Source organism: Kogia breviceps, chromosome 3, assembly GCF_026419965.1.
Source record: "Kogia breviceps isolate mKogBre1 chromosome 3, mKogBre1 haplotype 1, whole genome shotgun sequence".
Lineage (NCBI taxonomy): Eukaryota > Metazoa > Chordata > Mammalia > Artiodactyla > Physeteridae > Kogia > Kogia breviceps.
This window is the reverse complement of record NC_081312.1, coordinates 22,349,928-22,371,243: the sequence shown is the minus strand read 5'-3', so window position 1 is coordinate 22,371,243 and position 21,316 is coordinate 22,349,928. Positions and strand designations below refer to the sequence as shown.

The 21,316-nt window shown below is 37.3% G+C and overlaps 1 protein-coding gene across 1 annotated transcript in view; it reads right to left on the bottom strand.

The window, feature by feature from the left end:
- Positions 1-21,316, bottom strand: part of CEP128 (centrosomal protein 128) — a 445,779-nt gene that overhangs the window by 187,461 nt on the left and 237,002 nt on the right. The window lies entirely within an intron of this gene.

The window sequence follows — 21,316 nt, the reverse complement described above, 5'->3', positions numbered from 1 at the left end:
AACTGTACCTAGAGCTGTATGAGGTTCAGAGCGGGTTGGTTGTTTGTTTGAACAGGACAGACTTGAGCACATTAACATACTGCAGGAAAGGAAGCAGTAAGGACATGCGTATACAGATATAGAAGACAGTGAGGATAACTGAGGTAGGAGATCATGATTCAGAGCAAAGACGGAAGGTGGTTTTCAAGTGGAACCCCATCACCAGACTGTGCACATTATCTGGATGAAATCTGAGACATGACACCTTGATACCAGCAGTTTCTTTGAACTTGGGTCATAGCAAATTACCAAATGCCAACAAATGAAATTTAAGAAACAGAAAAGTTTTCTAAACGTTGAAAGTAAGGAACTCTGGAAATCAATGCGACCTTTCAGAGAGACAAGGTTTCCTTCTCTTATTTTAGCTTTACTCTAAAACATATCTTATCGATGAACTAGGAGTATAATGCTTGTTCTTCTTAAACAATAAAAAGAATTTAGAGGTGCTAGGAGTAGTTAATGGATTTTCTATTTTCATGCCATAATTATATCTCCCAAAATGTATCTAACAGTCATTCAAATGAATATCTTCGAACACATCTTGAAATATCTGAGATTAGGGATTTCTAATGAAATAGTATCTAAATGATCTATTTTTCCCTCTCTAAACTTATTACTATTAAAATCGAAGTTGAAAAACCTTATTTAATGGATTTTATTCTTAAAACAAGAAGGCACAGCCCTTTTCTGTCTGCGCTTGTATTTTGTTTTTAATAATGCAGGCTTACTTGGAAAATGCTGAATAGAAAATAGGCTAACATTTTAAAATAGAAATATAGAGGAACGCTGGAACATCTGCTCTATTTGCTTACCTCAAAATGTGAAAATATGTTAAATCAGACTCTGAGTGTGCTTTGTTTTATTTTATTAAACAAGAGTTTAGGGAGTAGTACAAGAAGATTCACTGAACAAAGAGTTGTCAAGGCAAAAGTTGAAAACCAGACATACTTCAACATTTTCAGACATATCGTTATGGCATCAAACATGACCAAAGAAAGCTATTCACAGGACTGTGTACTTGTATTTGTTTTAAAAAAAAACGATATGTCAGAGACCATATATATTGTAGCTGTAGATTTTCAAATTATTATTTTTTCCTTTTGTCTTTCTGAAAATGTGGGCTTTGCCCTAGTCATTCCAAAGCATCTATCTGACTGAGCACAGGTTACAGTTAGTAACTTAGGCTTTTGTTTTGAATTAGGATTACTTTAGGATTTCGTGACCTAAGGAACTCAAAGAAAAAGAACAATGTAATATTCAGCTTCTTTCACACAAAATACGATTTATGGAGCCGGACAGGCCTTGTTCAGGACTCTGAAAAGTAACTGCCCCCATAGACTGTCCCAGATGGCAAAGCCCCAGCACCTTGGACAGAGGACACTGTCAGTGAAGGAGCCCAGGTTGAATTAGCCTTTGGTTCCCGTGAGGTCTCAAAGGGAAGCAGAAGCAGCTGGGAGCCTGGCTGGGGCACCTACCTGAGAGGCTGCCTTAACGTAGGCAGGCTGCACAGCAGACAGTTCTGTGGAATCAGACCGGACACATGTCCAGGTCTGAGAGAAACTGAAGGCAGCAGCAGGAGGAGAGGTGAAATCAAGTCAGCCACTGCTACAGGGAGCGCTGCCCAGGATGAAATGCAGCAAGCGACACCAGCTACGGACTCCGGCAGTGAAAAAAGCACCGACCAGACGGATGGATGGAGAACTTCACTCAGTGACTGGGGCGGCAGGGGAGCTACATTGCTTCTGCCTCAACCATGCATAAGCTGACCTCTTCCAGGATGCAGAGGAGGTTGTCTGAGAGACTAAGCTTTCTTGGCCCAAGACAGACGAGAAGGGACTATTTTAAATGTTAAACCCGATCTGAACTTAGTTCTCTCTTTCCCACTAGTCTTCTTTGCTGCTCCACCACAGGCCTCCCCACCTCAGACACGGAGAATCCATCGTTTCAGCTGTTTAGGCTAAAAGCTGTCATCATCTTTGACTCCTTTTTCCTCGAACTCCACAACCATGCTCCCCTGTGCTCACTCTGCTCCAGCCACACTGGCTTCCTGGCCATTCCTCAAACATGCAGGACGCAGAGCTGCCTCAGGGCCTTTGCACTAGTGCTTCTCTCTACTTGCGATGCTCTTCTCCCAGATATGCATGTGAATTTTTCTCTTGTATTCCTTGTTCCAATGGCACTTTCTCAATGAAGCCAACTCTCATGGTCTTATTTAAAATTACACTTTGCCTTTACTGGCATTCCTCTTGCCTTCTTTGTTTTCTCCCCATGGCAATTATTATATTCTAAAATACTCTATAATTTACTTGTTTTTTTTTTTATTGTCTGTCTCCTGCCAAGAGAATATAACCAACACAGCTGCAGGAACTTCTGTGTATTTCATTCACTGCTGTATCTCTATTTCCAAGAATAGAGCCCAGCATTACAGTAGGCACTTGACAACTATTGGTTGAATGGATGATTAACCAAAGGTTCAAGATTCAAGAGGAAAATCAGATTAGTTATATACTGAATTAAGGAAATCACATTTCCCTATATATCCATTTGCCCTTGACATTACAGGTGCTCAAAGATGATTTATTGATTCCTTGTGTATCTACTCCTGACCATATTTTTATTATCACCCTTGCCCATTCCCTAGTACAGCCTTTGGACCAAGCAATGTCTAATGAGAGTAAAACCAAAACAAAGAGCCGAGTATAAAAATAACAGTTAACATTTACTGAATACGTTCCAATCAATCTACCTCCATCAGTGCATTTGATAAAACAACCATTCCAGGTAAACAATATTATTAACCCCACCTAACAAATGAGACAACTGAGGGATAGAGAGGTTGGGAAAGTTTCTCAAGGTCAAAAATGCGGTAGAATCAGGAATGCACCTAGACAGTGGGAGTTCAGAGCCCTTGCACTTCCGAAGGTCCCTTGGATACCTTGTGGCAACTACCTGCTTATTTTGTGAACTACACTATAAAAAGAGCTATTTCTTTAAAATCAAGCAAAAAAAATTTCTGAGTGGTACAGTAATACAAATACATAAAGCAAAACACTACACAAAAGATCCATATATAGCAGGGTTTTTTAATCATATAAATGTCACCACCCAAAAATGTACACTATAAAAAGATTATTTGTTTTTACTATTCTTATGGTAACTCTGGACAGAAGAGAACTAAAGGAAAAGTTCTTAAAATAGAGAGTGAAAATATACAGATTGACAGATGATGCAGGAAAAAGAAGGCCAGAGATAAAAGGTAGGCAAAATCAATCACTGCTTTGTTAAAACAGTAAAACCTTAGAAACATCACTTAATCTTTCTGGGTCCATTCCTCCGTTTGTAGTAGAGACAGTTATAAACACATAAGGTATAAAGGGACCCTTCCAGTTCTCAGAACTATGATTATCTCCTAGTCCAAATTAAGTTGGGCACATAAGTTCTTTAGCATCTAACATTGAGTCTTCATTCTCTATAGCATCCCAGTGTGTTAACATGCCTTCAGTCATTGACTTTCACACTAGTCATGGCACATTTAAAGATCCTTTTACTGAACAGTATTAGTTTTTAAGAACTTGTTAAGGTCCTATTCTAATTTAAACTTTTAAAAATTCAAAAGCTAAAAAATAAATTAGAAATGTGTTCACTCTTTTAACTAGGTTTGATGTCTGATTTTCTTATATCAATCATTTCCAATTCAAAATATTAGAAACAATGTAATCTATTTTTCACCTTTTTATTGTGAGATAATAAGAGACTCACATGCAGCTATAAAAAAATAATAGAGATGACTTATAACCTTCTCCCCTTTTCCTCCGACGGTATCAGTTTGCATAGCTGCCATTCAATACCACAACCAGGAAGTGACATGGATACAATCCACAGACTTTAACTGGATTTCATCACTTTTTACCTGCACTCGGTGTGTGTGTTTAATTCTGTGCAATTTTATCACTTCATCACATGTGCAGATACATGTGAACACCAACACAGTCATGATACAGAAAGTTCCTGCACAAAGATCCCTCATCCTGCCCTTTTACAGCCACAGATACCACCCTCCTTCCCTATTTTCTTTCACAATAAAAGAAAACCAGAGAAAATTGTCTGGGCAATAACATCTTAATTTAGATTCAACCCACAAAATAATTATTGATAAAACTTTAAACTACCAGAATTAAGAAACTGTTTTAGATTAGCAAGACAGATGCTTATGTAATAGGGGAAAACACACTAAAAATAACACCTTTATTTGTTCCTTACCACAGAATCAAATATAGGAATGACAGTATCTCTGGGATATAATTTCAATATGTAGCTGTAAATCATTAGATTTTACTAAGATTAAACTGGGATTTAAGCAGCCGGTATTCATTTGGAGAATGAAGAAAACCATCAAGCAAACATTCCAGCCAATAAGTTAACATTTTAGCCAAAAGAATGTTCAAATTAAATTTTCTAAGAGGAAAAAAACAGGTACCATATACTGAATAAAATTTAGGATTTTGTTACTTGAAAATAATTATTTATAGGTGTCAAACAAATGAGATGTCACACAGATAGATGCATATGTTTTCATATTTTATATACAGATACATTATTGTGTGACGATTATATATACATTAGAATTCTGAGGCTCTAGTGCAAGTACATATATTTTCCCACCACATCTGTATTTCAACAAATGCAAACAACATACTATTATAGAGATTTTCAGGACTATTCCTCATGAGCTAAAAAACTACAGAAGAATTTTAGGCCCACATTTTTATGCTTGAAAAATGGAAAGGTATGTTGACTATAATTTTCTATAAAATTAAGACAGCAACAATATTGAATTATACCAAAATTTCAGCTACATTAATTCCATCTTTCCTTTTCTCAATATTTCCAACCCTTTCTTTCTTTCCTTCCTTGCCTCATTTCTTCCTTTCTTTTTAAACCTTTTTATTATGGAAACTTTCAAACCTATTCAAAAGCAAAGAGCTAGATCAGTATAATGAACTGACATACACATTACCCAGTTACAACTTTTATCAATACCTGAACAATCTTTTCCACGTACACCAAAGCCATCTGCATCACCCCATTCCAATTATATTCTGCAGCAAACACCAGACTATATCACGTCATCAGTAAATATTTATTTTGAACATTCTTTTGGCTAAAATAAATGATTCTTATTGTTTAAAACATAACTACAACACCTCAGTCACACCTTTAAAAAATTCTTTAATAGCATATCACGAATGCTATTACGCAGTGTTCTTATTTCCTTGTCCTTTTTTTTTTCATGGTTTTGGGGATCATGCAATGCGATTTCATGCACTGCGTTGAGTGATAGGCCTCTGAAATCTCTTTTAACCTACAGATTCGCCTTCCAGCTCTGGTTTTTTTTTTTTTTTGCGGTACGCAGGCCTCTCTGTTGTGGCCTCTCCCGTTGCGGAGCACAGGCTCTGGACGCGCAGGCTCAGTGGCCATGGCTCACGGGCCCAGCCGCTCCGCGGCATGTGGGATCTTCCCAGACCGGGGCACGAACCCGTGTTCCCTGAATCGGCAGGCAGACTCTCAACCACTGCGCCACCAGGGAAGCCCTCCAGCTCTTTTTATTCTCCTCATAATTTTTTTGTTGAGAAAACAGATCTTCTGTCTTGTAAAGTTTTCCACAGTCTGACGTCTGCTGATTGAAATGATTCCTACATATTTACAATACATTGGTAATAAGATCTAGAACCTCGATCAGACTCAGATTCAACTTTGTGCATATGTGTGTGAGAGAGGGAGCAAGACTACTTCACAAAGAATAAAGAGCATATGGTGGTTTTGAAAACACCTGAAAATCTTCACCACTTCCCCCACGGAAAGGTGAAACATGGGAAGTGGGAGGAGGGCTATGTCCCCCTCCTTGGATCTGAATAGGCTTGAGTAGCTTGTAACCTACAGCGTGCAGGAAAGTGATGCTGTGTGACTTCTGGGGCTAGGTTAGAAGAGGCAATGCAGCTTCTGCACTATTCCCCCCGGGGACACTGGTGCTAGGAGTCCTGAGGTTGCCATGCTGTGGAGAAATGGAGCCACGCAAAGATTCTCTTGTAGGCAATCCTAGCCTCTGAATTCTCCCGGCCCAGATACCAGACACTGAAGAGGTATTTCTCTTCACTGCTTCACATTACTATACATTCTTTTTTCAACCAGTCCCACACTGATAGACACTGGGTTATTTCTTCTTTCGCTATTAAAAAGTGATGCAAAAACCAGCATTATGCAGTGGGCGTTTGTATCGTTGCCCCTGTATCTGTGACACAGATTCCTAGAAGTAGGATTGAGGAGTCAAAAGTAAGTGCTTATGAAAATTAACTAGATTCAAAGGCACCTTCAAAAGGGTACCATTTTTCATTCCCACAAGCAATGTATAAAAGAGCCTGTTTCCTCACAGTTCCCAGCCTCACTGTTTATATAATAGGGATATAAACTCCTGTATATGGTAAGACTTGCAAATATTTTTCCCAATCTGTAATTTGTCTCTTTATTTTGCTTATAGTGGAGGCTGTTCAGCCATAAAAAACAAAAACAAAAAAACCTTCTATGAAATCAAATATATCAATGTTTTATCCCCGTTGTCCTTGAATTTTAGCTAGTAGGTAACTTTTGCCTACTGCCAGACTATAGAGGCACTGCCCATGCTTTTTGTAGTATTTGTATAATTTCATTTTTTACACTGAAATCTGATCCATTTAAAAAATATTCAGTGGATGGCATCAGGAATGGATCTAATTTTATATTTTTCCATATAGATGTCCAGTTATCCCAGTACACTTATTAAAAAGTCTATATATCTGCACTGATTTAAAATTCCAACCTTACTGTAGACTAAATTTCTTCAAGCATTTGGGTTTATTTCTGGATTTTTTATTCGTTCCATTGGTCTGTCAATTATTCTTTTAGATAGGTTTTAGAACTACCTTTTTCCCTTGCTCTTCTTTTTCAGATTTTGCTGGATATTCATGCTTTTTCTTTCTTCCAAATGAATTTTATAATTAGTTTTCCAAGCTCAAGTTTAAAAAAAAGAAAAAAAAAAGAGATTATATGCATATGGGTTTGCATTAAAGTCATAAATTAATTTAGAAATAAATGATATCATTATGATATTTGAGTCTTCTTATTCGAGAAAATGGCATGCCTCTTACTTCTTCCAGTATACTTCCATGTCTTTCAGGTGTGTTTTACAGTTTTTCTCATCTGGGTTTTCACATGTCTTGTTAAGGTTAGTTACACCTGGGTATTTTATTTTCTTTTGTTGATAAATGAACAGAGTCTTCACTTTCATTCCATCAACTGTATTTTTATCTGAATGCTTCAATTTCTTATTACCAACAATTTTGATAGTTTACAAGTGAAATATCAAATGAAACATCTGCCTGGCTTACGGATAACAGCTGATCAATGTAGGATCGTCTAACTGTACACAGGACATTAAGAAGTAAAGCATAATGTGGAGCTGTAAGAAAGCTGTAATGGGGTCAATATGTATTTCACGTTTGTCTCTATAAACAATTCACAAATGCCACAATTAGACTGTCATCTTTCTATTTCCGACTACAGAGCAATGTGGCATATCTAAAAACTAGGAGAGTAACTAAGAGTAAGAGAATGGCTATAACAAGAATTCTCTTATTAAAAAAAAAAAAAAGGGCTTCCCTGGTGGCGCAGTGCTTGAGAATCCGCCTGCCGATGCAGGGAACACGGGTTCGTGCCCCGGTCCAGGAAGATCCCACATGCCGCGGAGCAGCTGGGCCCGTGAGCCATGGCCGCTGAGCCTGCGTGTCCGGAGCCTGTGCTCTGCTCCGCAATGGGAGAGGCCACAACAGTGAGAGGCCCACGTACCTCAAAAAAAAAAAAAAAAAAAAAAAAAAAAGCCAGTACAACAATTAATTCTGGACTAATAATTATTTTTGAACCTTGACCTTTGGGGAGGCAGAAACAGATATTCTATACCTATAGCTATTTGCAAAACACAGCTATTTGTTAAGTGTAGATATGTACAGTCTCAGAATGATGAAATCATGTCGTAAATTGGTGCAAACATAATCTCCATTTCCAAAGGGTTTTAAACACACACTGAAACAGTTTTTGTGTTCTTCTCATCTGCCTTCTTTGATAATCTGTTACTAGGCAACAGATCTTATTGACTTTGTTTTCTCATGGGAGATCCCACAATTATAGTATGAAATCAATATAACATATTGAGTATAGAAGAAAAGTTAAGAAATACTGATTAAACACTATGAAACAAGATATATCTATTCCCATCTATTTCAGTTTACTGGATTCATATATATGTGTGTGTGTGTGTGTATTTGTGTGTATGTGTGTATATATAGTCTGTACCACCTACTGAAATAATAATTGTGAAAAATATATTGTTGTAAAAGTAACAATAACTTGTCCATATCATAAAACCTAATTTCCCAGACTTTTATTCAAGTTATTCTAGGACATCATAAATATTAAAGGAATAGCTATTTCTATTGACATACTCTCATTAAGGATTATACAACTGAATACAAAATAAAGCAAGCCACTTATAATTTAAAGTCCTCTGAAAAAAAAAAATCATCTAATTAACCCCTTGTTGTTGGATCTACATATCACCCAGCTCAAACACCCCATAACTAGTCAGATATTTTACCGCATGCACATTCCATTGACTTTAATTGGATATTTTCTTGAGCAGAATTTTTAAAAAATCAAGTGATTTAGAATAACTAGAACTGACACTGTGCAAACTCCAACAAAACATTTACATAAAACAATTGCAAGATCATAATATGATTGTGAAATAAACCATTGGATATTCAAATTGTCCAATAGTTTTCTTTAAAGTGACAAAAAAAAAACCTTACAGGCTAAAATCATTAACTCCAGAGCATTAAAGTAAATCTTGATAACTCACCAGATATAATAAACATCCTGCCCTTTAGAAAACAAAGTATAGCACCCAAAAACAAAAGAGCTCTTTTGGCTTACAGGAGAAGTATCTAATTTTGTCTGTTTGGTTTTCTGATCTCCAAAAATGATTTTCATTGTTTATATAGACTGAGGTAAATGTTGAACTGAGGCAATATAAAACCAATGAATCCACTTAGGACACCTTCCCTGTAATTACTCTAAATCAGTCCTTTATTACTTGTTCTTTTTCTTTCTAATGAAGGAAAAACAACATTCCCTTTAAAATATGGTATGAAAATTGACATATGAGACTACATACAGTGTATATATATATGTATATATATATATATATAAACTATATGTGCATACATATTTTTACCACACTAATATGATACTAATATAGCATCAAATAAGACATAAAACAATTTCCCTTCAAACATAAGCAAGAAGCTATAGCATAAAATATACATGAAATTGCAGTAGTAGTGTATTTGTTTTTTTAAATGGAGTGAAAATAATTCTACAGGCCTTATGGTATTTCCTTATTTAACTCTTTGCATGACAGTTCATTTTTTATTATCTTATTCTACTACAAACGCAAGTACATGAAAGTAATTTGTTCCTTCTAGTCTAATTCCAATGATTACACATAGCCATCTTAAGGAATTAGTGCAAAATAGGATAATTCAATAATCGTCTTTAGAAAGAAACTTTTTAATTTGAAACTTTGGGGGGAAAATTGAATATAAGAGGGTAGAAAAGTTTGAAAATACAAACAAACTAGACTTAAAATCTGCCTCCAACACAATAAGGGGTTTGAGACAGATAACTCCAATGAAAAGTAGTGTACACATTATCTAAAGAGCTCAAAATGACAAGCCTCTTGATCATTTCAGCTTCTGCACTTCCAACTGACCCTATCAGATCCAGGCAGGCTTTTCTTAACATCTTCATGGATGTAAAAGGAGGCTCTAGAGCCTGGGCCCTTCCCGTCCCACCCCAGATTCCATTTAGCACCCTAAGGGGCCTCAGGCATATGAGTGCAGAAACCACTGCACACATCTGACCTCTGCTGACCCCTCAGACAGCTACTCTTAAGGCGCCTCTTGAGCCTAGAGGTATTCACACTGTCCTTGCGAAGACAGATCTAGGGAAAGGGCCTGAACTTTTCCTCCAAGTAGACTCTGGCAGTTTGGTCAGAGAATTCTGGGGTCTAGTATGCAGAGTATGGTCTAGAAAAAGGAGATACTGGCTTTATGAGTGGGTAGCCATGGATCCATGGCCCCATATATTTCTCATCCCACAGAAGGCGCTCTGAAGTAGAAAACCCAAGGCAAGCATTCAGATGTACCCTCAAAAGGCAGCTCGAGATCACAAGATCTCAAGGACTACCAAAGCTGTTCAACTAGAAGCCTTCTTAAAAGTTCTGCCAATCAACCTATCTCAATCAGAAACACATCAGCTATTCCTGATTCATGAATATCCTGAAATGACAAATAACCAAATCAGTAGCAAGGGTGTACTTTCCCTGAGTCTTGTATTTCCCCATTAGATCCAGGTCAGGCTGGACCAGCAGTCTACTTCCAAATGCCATATAACCTACAAACTCTAAACTCTAAAATTCAAGGTTAAATGAACTCCATCTTTTGCCAGATAATGCCCTATCTGGAAAGAATACAAAATTTAATCATATCACAGGGCAATCAAGGTAGACACAGGTATACTAAAATTGAACAATATTGTAGCTTCTTATTGGTAGTAGTAATACTGTAGTAGTAGCTACAGTATTATTACTACTACTAATAGAATAGCTATCAAGAAAAGCACTTTATACAGAAGCCATTATAGAGGAAGAGCATTTTGTAGAATGATGTCCTGGCATCATTCTACAAATAAGTAAGAGGAATCACCACACTCATTCCCAGAAAAACATCTGGTAGTTAATATAAAACACTCTTGATAATCTGATACCAAACCACATTTCCAAGCTCATTTTATTTCCTTCTTCCTCTCCCACTTCTCCTCTGCTGAAATTTACTCCTGCTCCTCATCTAAGGAAACCATTTTCTATTCTTGGCTTCCTGAATTTCTTCCTATTTCCTAGGCAAGCATGGCCTTTTCAGAAGTCTATGACTCTTGTATAGTTTGTTTCAGTTGCCTAATTCTTCAGCTGGCAAACTCCTATTTAACCTTCAGAGTCCAATTGAAATAGCTTTCCATTCCCGCAACTCATCCAGGCAGAGATAGTGTTTTCATTATGTGTGTATACGGCACCTTCTTCATATCTATAGCAATATATCCAAAGGCGAATTGAAGTGAATATCTAGACTATGGGGCTATAACCTTCTCTAGGGGAGGGTCAGGGTCTTATTATTCTTAGAATCTCCCCAGCCTTGCACATAGTAGGTTTATTTTTGTGTATGTATTTAAAGCATAAAAAGTTTTAAAATAAGAATAACTTCTGTTTAGCATCACTTACAGGTACTGGAAAAAAGAGAAGCTTGCAAATAATAATAGCGATTCTGTTTCTAATTTTATGTCGATTGTATTCATCATCCTACAACCAGCCGATTCGCACAAAGAATCAAGAGTCAGCTGCATGGAAAATCTTGGTTATTAGAAACTATATAAAAGCAACTGGAGCCTAGCCATTCAATGCTGCAGTCTCCTATTTTATTTATTAGCACCTAGTGTTTATCTCTCGCACTCTGCTGAGTAGTGAAAAGTTAGCAAATTCAATTCTGACTATTATTTATGCACATGGGATCCAATTTTAATATTCTGAAAAAATAAAGCTACTTGTAAGAATATACTGAATATTGTATTCTTTTTCAATATAGCAGAGGCCAGCAAAATATCAAAATGTAAATCTCAGACATCTAATTGTACAACATAATTCTCCTCAAGAAGCCCATGTTTTCTTTAGGATGTGTGTGTACAACTGGAATCTTTAAACTTCCACATGAGTGTCCATGGCTGCATCACTCATTCAAGGAGTAATATATGCACACACACGTGCACGCGTGCACACACACACACACACACACACACAAGGCTATTTCTCTCATTAGAAATATGAACAAGGTGTGTTTCTGTGTGTATGCATTAGCACACATGAGGACATAAGTGTGTGTGGGCCCAACTAAATAGAAGGCATGATACAGCAAGGTTTCTCAATGCTAACATAGAATCAACTAATATCAGACAGGAAGCAACCTAGAAAATTACCCAAGCTCTCTCATATTTTCTCCATGCTGACTGTAGCTACATCACTTCAAAGCCCCCATAAAACCAAGAGCTGAGAAGTGTTTTTCCCACTCCTTCACACTTTCTACTCACACCTCCACCCAAGAAAATCAGACCATATCCTAGACGCAGCACATTAATACCTTAAAAAACATGGACCGGGCTTCCCTGGTGGCGCAGTGGTTGAGAATCCGCCTGCCGATGCAGGAGACACGGGTTCGTGCCCTGGTCCGGGAAGATCCCACATGCCGCGGAGCAACTAAGCCCGTGAGCCATGGCCGCTGAGCCTGTGCGTCCGGAGCCTGTGCTCCGCAACGGGAGAGGCCACAACAGTGAGAGGCCCGCATACCGCAAAAAAAAAAAACATGGACCATCTTCAAAATAGCAGTATTGTCCAATCACTCAAATACTGTATTATCAAAAGGCCAGCTCCCAACTTAAACCAACTGAAGGTCAAAATGACACTTGGAAAGGCATCAATTACATAGGATTATTTTATTTTTAAAAAGTAATTATAATAATAGCTAAAAATATTATTTCAAGTCGTTAGGGCATAAAATAGTCTTCCCACATGCGCTTCATCCTTTGAAAATTTGCCTCAGCCATATTTTGAAAAACAAAATCCTAACCTCCCACAAGTCAATAAACAAATCATTTTTGAACTCTTACTGTTTTTCGGGCATTATTCTACTAGGCAGGGGCAAAGCTTATATGATTAAAAATTAAAAATATATCATTTCAAACACTGATAGAAGCAATGAAAAAAATATATGAAAATGTGAAAGCAAGTTGGAATTATTGAAGCTAGCTTTCCCGTGGAGGTGATAGGCAAAAGGAAAAGTCTGGGGTTAGAGCTTTAAAAAAAAGAGAGAGAAAGGAACTAGTACAAATGGCCCAAGAAAAGAATGAGACTCTCAGACTAGAAATTAGTAAAATAAAGAGGGGCAAAAAAACTGAGTGAATGTTAAGCCAAGGAATGCCTTCATCTACTTTATATAACAGCCATTTACTTGCTGTATAGCCTCGGGCAAAATGCTTAACCTCTCTGTACCTGAGTTTCCTCATCTATAAAATGGGGACCAGTAACAGCAACTACAGTATAGAGCTGTGGTAAGGATTAAATGAGTGAACATTTTCATACTTAGAATATTACGTGGCACAGTAATTGTGAAATGACTTCACTGCTATTTCATTAGCATTATTATTACCCATATCATCATCAGTTTAAAAATACTCACTCTGCCTGGCCTGCAAATATCTGTAGATGAAACAAATAATTCCATGAATGCAAGAGTATAGACAGGTATAAACCACCTAGGAGGTCACTGCAATGATATCCAGGCAAAAGTTGCTTTTGAACCAATACTATATAACGAGACAGATTTGGAATATAGTTTATAGGTAGAGCTGCTAATACTGTTTAAAGAATTAGATATGCATAGTGAAGGAAAGAATAGAAATTAAATAACACTCATAGTTTTTAACAGATTGAGATATAATTCATACACTATATGAATCACGATTTAACATGTACAGTTCAATGGTTTTAAGTGTGCTCACAAAATCGTATAACCATCACCACAATTTTAGAACATTTTCATTATCCCAAAAAGAAGCCCTGTATACCTTAGTTGACACATCCCAATTCGCCCATTCCCTCCACCACCCTGGCCCTAGACAACCACTAATCTGTTTTCTGTTTCTATAGATTTGCCTACGGGGGACAATTTTTTCAATTTTTTAATTGAGGTATACTTGATTTACAATGTTGTGTTGCCTATCGGGGACATATGATATAAATGGGATCATAAAATATGTAGTTCTTTGTGATTGACTCCTTTCACTTAGCTTAATGTTTTCAAGGTTCATCCATGTTGTAAAATTTATTAGTAATGCGTTTCTTCTTATTGTTAAATAATATTCCATTGTATAACTACACCACATTTTATTTACCCAATCACCAGTTGATGGACATTTGGGCTGCTTCTACTTTTTGGCTATTATGAACATTTGGCTGCTATGAATATTCATGTACAAGTTTTTACGTGGACATATGTTTTCATTTCTTTTGGGTATACACCTTGGAATAGAAAAGCTGAGGATTATGGTAACTCTATGTTTAATGTTTTAGGTAACTGCCAGACTTTTCAAATTGGCTGCACCATTTTACATTCTCATCAGCAGTGTATGAGGGTTCCAATATCTCTACGTCTTTTCCAACAGTCATTATCTGTCTTTCTGATTACAGCTATCCTGGTGGGTGTGAAATGGTATCACGTCGTGGTTTTGATTTGCATGTCCCTGATGGTTAATGATGTTGAGCAGCTTTTCATGCGTTCATTAGTCATTTTGTACCTTCTTTGGAGAACTGCCTATTCAGACCTTTGCCCATTTTTTAATTGAGTTATTTGTCATTTCATCATTGAGTTGTAGGAACAAAGCAAAATACCTTAAGCAAAGAGAAGGTTATTTGAGATAGAAATAATGGCCAAATCCAGCATGTCATGATAGTTCACAAAACTTGTAACCTCTTAAGGGCAAGAACTCTGCTCTCATTCACTTTGAATGGTATTTGTCCCTTGCAGAGTGACTAGCAGAATTGGAAGTCAAATATTTTAAAAAGCAGATGAAAGTAGAATGCTTGAAGCAAGAAGGAAGAACTATTATCTTCAGTTTAGATAGAAAGCTATAACATTTAGAACTTATTTCCTACACATATTAACAACTAAGTTTCACTACATGGGTCAATTTCAAATTAGTTGGCAATGGCTACCTAGAGCAATGTTTTAGGAGGGATACTGAAGTTGTGCCTGACCCAGAGGAAAGTAACTTTAGTAATGTCTGCCATGAGCATCAGAAGATGAGCATGGTGGCATGTGCGGTAGGGCACCATCCCTAAGAAGGTTTATGTATCTTGAAAATATAAAAGCAACTGAGAAAGATTTTTTTAAGCCACACAGGTTAATTTTTTTAAAAAAATTAGAGATATTTAGAGTATACTCTTCAAATGACCAAATGAAACATAAGGACTGTGCTTCCAATAAAACATCTACATGGGGCCATTATCAGAATCAGAATATTGAGTCAAATGGATCATTTAGTATGCCATTTCACATGCATCTTTGCAGAGCCTGTCTCTCCTAATCCTCATTTCCATGCAACACAACAAAGCCAGAATGGTGAGTCTGTTATTTTCCCACGTAATTGAACATGTGAATTAAATTAGAATGATATGAACAAGTCACACAATTCAATAGCAATGACTTGACTAGTATAAATAAAAGTCTGTACAAATTATCAATGCCAATTCTTAATTCTAGTATAGGGATAATTTCACATTAATAGGTATTTATATCACTTTCAACAAAGTTTCATAGTATTTACTTCTAAATTTTAGTAAAACTAAGGCTGACTCAAAAAAAATTAAACAACTAGTTTCAATGGACCCAAAATTTATAAGGCACAAAAACACAATAATTTTAGCAATAAAATGATACAGTCTACAAGTCTATAACCATTTTGTATTTTATATATATGTATATATTGCACATAGATCTCTTACCTCTCTAGGTTTTCAGAAATTGAAGGAATACTAGAAAAAATTCTGAACAGAAAATACACAGCAGCAAAGTGGAATCATCATATCCAAACTAAATAAAAAATAAAATTAGTTTAACATGATCTTGTAGTGATGATGAGAAATATTTTTTAATTTAACACAAGAAAACAAAATAGATTCTGATAATCCCTTGCTGTGTGTATTTAGGAATGAGATTGGGAATGTTGATCTGAGAAGACTCTGCTTGTAAGGGAGGTAGAGCCACGGTTCACTATTTTAAGCCAAAAGGGAAGAAATGAAACGCAGCATCTTATCAAGAAAGGCAGAGGTGTGAATGAGGATAAATGGGTATAAGGGCTTGACACAAGCAAGCCAATTCCTTGTCTCAAGTCTTTAGTTTTTTTCTGAGTGTTGACTAATTTCTCTATCACAGTTTTCTCCTCTTGACATGGAATATGATCTCTGACAGAGAGCTTTGTAACCTTTCAATACCATGTCCAAAGCATAAAAAGAGGTTCTCCTATTTTGAGCTTGAAATTTTCAATCAAGGAAGGATTCAGAATGGACTAGACTGGATCTCTTGAAACAATCCCTGTGGTGGTGGGGAGTGAGCTACCAGGCCAGCTCAGGCCTGGCTACATAGCTGTCTATGTGAGTCAGGAAATCAGATACTTTGGAACAAAGAGAGGGATATGGAGTTAGAAGGTCAAACCAATTGGTATTTATTACAATTTGGCAACATTAGCAGATGAAACAGAAAAGTAAGAAAATGAAGTTGGGAAAAACAGTTTAGGATGCAATTATGGCAATCCAGGTACAAAAAGGCAAAACAATAAAATAAAATAAAGCCCGTATAAAATGTGTCTAGAACTTAATGCTCATGTTGAGAGGGGAAATGGACAAAGCTGGAGAGTAGACAGAAGCCAAATTGGGAGGGATATTGCAAATCATGGTAAAGAACTTGGCTTTTTTCCCCCTAAGTACATGAGTTATTGAAGGGTTGAGGTAGGGTAATAAGATGGTATAATTTATGTTGCAAAATAACTACTCCAGGCTGCTGAGTGGTGAATGACAGGTATGGGTCACAGTTGGATGTGACAGAATAAAGAGGAAGTAATTCCTGCACTCCCAGTCAAGCCACATTTTACGAAGGAATCTCTTTTACATTATCCACTGATCCAAAGGCCTGTCACTTAACCTCCATGAGCTTCAATTTCCTTGGTAATAAATCAGGAATAAAAATACCTATCTCAAATGAAAGATTATCTCTGAGAAATTATGTAATGTGTCTAACACAGAACTTGGCATGTGGTAGATACTCAGAAAACATTAGGTCCCTTTTCATTTACTTCCTGTGTAACTAATAAAAACCCTTCCAAATTCATTAGAAGGTGCTAACTTTTGAAAAATAAAAAGCTGGAGCCAAACAACTTGGTCTAGGCAGTTGAAACAGAGCCTAAGCAATTTAGACTCTGTAGTCTGAATGGAAAATAACCTTGACCTGAGCAAAATATTTACTAAGTTCTACACTCTAAACCAAACACAATATGCCCTGCATGCTCCAAAGAATGAACTATTTAAGAACTATCCAAATTCTTTACTGAAATCTATTCAACACACAGAAAAATCTAGGTGAAGAAGGCAAATAAACCTCCTTGAAATGTCCTTCCTTCTGACCTGCTAAAGTTATCTTTGTCTACTGCCCAGCATAAATAATTGTGTTATTCACTTCCATCTCTTTTGAAACAGATGTATAGAAAATTAGAAAACTCGGGCTTCCCTGGTGGCACAGTGGTTGAGAATCCGCCTGCCGATGCAGGGGACACGGGTTCGTGCCCCGGTCCGGGAAGATCCCACGGGCCGCAGAACGGCTGGGCCCGTGAGCCATGGCCACTGATCCTGTGCGTCCGGAGCCTGTGCTCCGCAATGGGAGAGGCCACAACAGTGAGAGGCCTGCATACCACAAAAAAAAAAAAAAAAAATTAGAAAACTCAAGTAAGCTAACCTATGTAAATTATTTCTATACATCTTTAATTTTCCTTCACATATTTTGGTATTCTGGTATAGCCTTACTGTAAGATGCCTTACATCATTTTTCACATATAAAAATTTTTCATAAATAGAATTAATATAAGAATATATGAGCTTCTGTTAACATTCTTCACCTTGGACTTCCTAAAGAGTTCTCAACAATCCTAGGAATCCTACTACTACAGACGAATCTCTCATCAAAGGAACAATGAGATGAAACAACAGTCAATACAGAAGGTCTTCTAAGGCTGTGCTGTCACATACATTGCCATGAACCATACATGCAGCTACTGAGCATCTGAAATGTGACTGGCTGGGGCTGAGATGTGCTGTATGGGTAAAATATATGGCAGGTTTCGAAAGCTCCAGAAAAAAAGAATGTAAGCTAACTCAATAATTTTTTATGTTGATTATGTGTTGAAATGATCATATTTAGAATATAACAGGCTATATAAAATATATTACAAAAGTTAACTTCACATTGTCTTTACCTTTCTTAATGTGACTTTTAAGTAACATATGTAGCTCATATTTGTGTCTCATTTCTTTGGGGCAGCATTACTCTGTAATGTTGCATATTTTTATTTAAATCAACTCAGGGTAAATCTGTTTTATAAGCCAGATATAAAGACATGAAGATGAATAAATAAATAAGTGGATGAATAAATAAGTTTATGAGGGACTTCCCTGCTGGCGCAGTGGTTGGGACTCCACCTGCCAATGCAGGGGAGGCAGGTTCAAGCCCTAGTCCGTGGGGATCACGCATGCCACAGAGTGACTGGGCCCGTGCGTCACGGCTGCTCAGTCTACGCTCTGGAGCCCATGAGCCACAACTACTGAGCCCGAGTGCCACGATTGATGAGGTTTACATGCCTGGAGCCTGTGCTCTGTGGCAGGACAGGCCACTACGGTGAGGTGCCCACGCACCGCGGCTGGGGGTGGCCCCCCCACTCACCACAACTAGGGAGAGCCCATGTGCAGCAGCGAAGACCCAACTCAGCCAAAAGTAAATAAATAAATATATATTTTTAAAAAGTTTATGGAGATTCCCTGGTGGCGCAGTGGTTGAGAATCCGCCTGCCAATGCAGGAGACATGGGTTCGTGCCCTGGTCCAGGAAGATCCCACATGCCGCGGAGCGGCTGGGCCCATGAGCCATGGCTGCTGAGCCTGAGCGCCCAGAGCCTGTGCTCTGCAACGGGAGAGGCCACAGCAGTGAGAGGCCTGCGTACCACAAAAAAAAAAAAAAAAAAAAAGGTCATCATATCTCTGGATAAATTATTTCACAATATTGCTTAATAATGTTTGAGGAAAATTCTATTCAAATAATTAGGTAAAGGTCAAAGTTAGTATTACATTTCATCTGATGAATAAACATGTATTAAATTAAATGCTTATGGGTCACACGCTGTGATCAGTCATGGAATATCAATATATTTAAGACAAGGTCTATGCTCTAGTGTGATTCATAGTTTTCTGAAAGGATACAAACAAGAAAACAAGTAAGTGCAAAACAATTTCCGGTGCCGTGTGAAAGGCATCTAGAGCTCTAAAAGAAATGTGTAGAGGCCTTTTTCTTGTTTCAGAGAATGGATAGTGCTACTGGTATTTAGTGTTTGGAGGGTGGGATAACCAAATGTCCTTCAGTGGGTGGGAGTATCCTGTACCACAAAGAACTGTCCAATTCAAAATATTCATAGTGCCCCTGAACTACGCTAGCTCCTGAACATTGGGGTGATTCCAGAGCAATATACTCAGAGACTCCATTCTAAGAGTGCAGTCATAAGATTACACAAAAGCATCTCTATTCTTCGGTGTATAAATATACATACACACAGATAAATGTATCACATACACTTGTTTTTCTTTAACATCTTTATTGGAGTATAACTGTTTTACAATGGTGTGTTAGTTTCTGCTTTATAACAAAGTGAATCAGCTATACATATGCATATATCCCCATATCTCTTCCCTCTTGCTTCTCCCTCCCTCCCACCCTCCCTATCCCACCGGTCTAGGTGGTCACAAAGCACCAAGCTGATCTCCTTATACTATGTGGCTGCTTCCCACTAGCTATAGGTTTTACGTTTGGTGGTGTATATATGTCCATGCCACTCTCTCACTTTGTCCCAGCTTACCCTTCCCCCTCCCCATGTCCTCATGTCCATTCTCTAGTAGGTCTGCATCTTTATTCCTGTCCTGTCCCTAGGTTCTTCATGACCTTTTTCTAGTAGGTCTGCATCTTTATTCCTGTCCTGTCCCTAGGTTCTTCATGACCTTTTTTTTTTCAGATTCCATATATATGTGTTAGCATACAGTATTTGTTTTCCTCTTTCTGACTTACTTCACTCTGTTTGACAGACTCTAGGTCTATCCACCTCACTACAAATAACTCAATTTCGTTCCTTTTTATGGCTGAGTAATACTCCATTGTATATATGTGCCACATCTTCTTTATCCATTCATCTGTTGATGGACACTAAGGTTGCATCCATGTCCTGGCAATTGTAAACAGAGCTGCAATGAACATTGTGGCACATGACTCTTTTTGAACTACGGTTTTCTCAGGCACATACACTTATATATATGGTGCGTCAACAGTAACATATTTTGCCATTCTCAATCTAAGAAAAAAATAGGTTACTTGAAACATTTAGTAGCTATAAAACAGAATTTCCATATATAAGCAAATAACTTCTTTAAAAAACTTTTTCCAACTTACAAATAATATTTTTGTCACTGAGCAGGAATACCATCCTTGCCATTCTGACCTGACTCCCAATTGAGAAATAAGCAGAGAGAGGGGGAGGGAAGAATCTTCTCCGTCATTTGCCAGAGAGGTCACTCTTTATTCCTTTTAACCACTAGAAAGGATACTGCTAATCTAGAATAGTATGGTGAACAAAAGATAGGTACTACTCAATACAAAATGCTGGAATCATTAAAAGAGAAACAACTCAAACTACCACAGATAGAAATTAAGGCATTCATATTTCATAACAATAACTTATAAGTATGTATGAAATCCATAAAAATGTCATGCCTCGATGTCAAACCTGCTCATCTCTCCCACACAAATCAAAGAAAGATCCTTTGAAGAACTGACATTCTAGAATCTTATTCAGGCTTGAGGCAACAGGAATATTTCAATCCATGCTTACATCTAGTGTAGCAAAGCTATTTGCGTCAAAAATAAGGGTGTAGTACCCTTTTCAAAACGCATTACTACATAATTTAATTATCTCTATAAGAAGCGAAAAACTTTGAACCATAAATTATGGAGGGAAATCTAGCATAATGGTGGAATAGTGTCCAAAAACTGATACCCCTTTTGCATTAAAATATTCAGGGCTAATTGTGATTTTAGCACTTGTTTTTATCCTTGCTTTGTTCATTGGCCAAACTTAAACACTTCTCATCTCCTTCAATGAAAAGTGGCACTATTATGTTCCTGGAAGCATGAGCAGGGTTCCTCAAAGCCCAATTTTAAGGTCTTAAT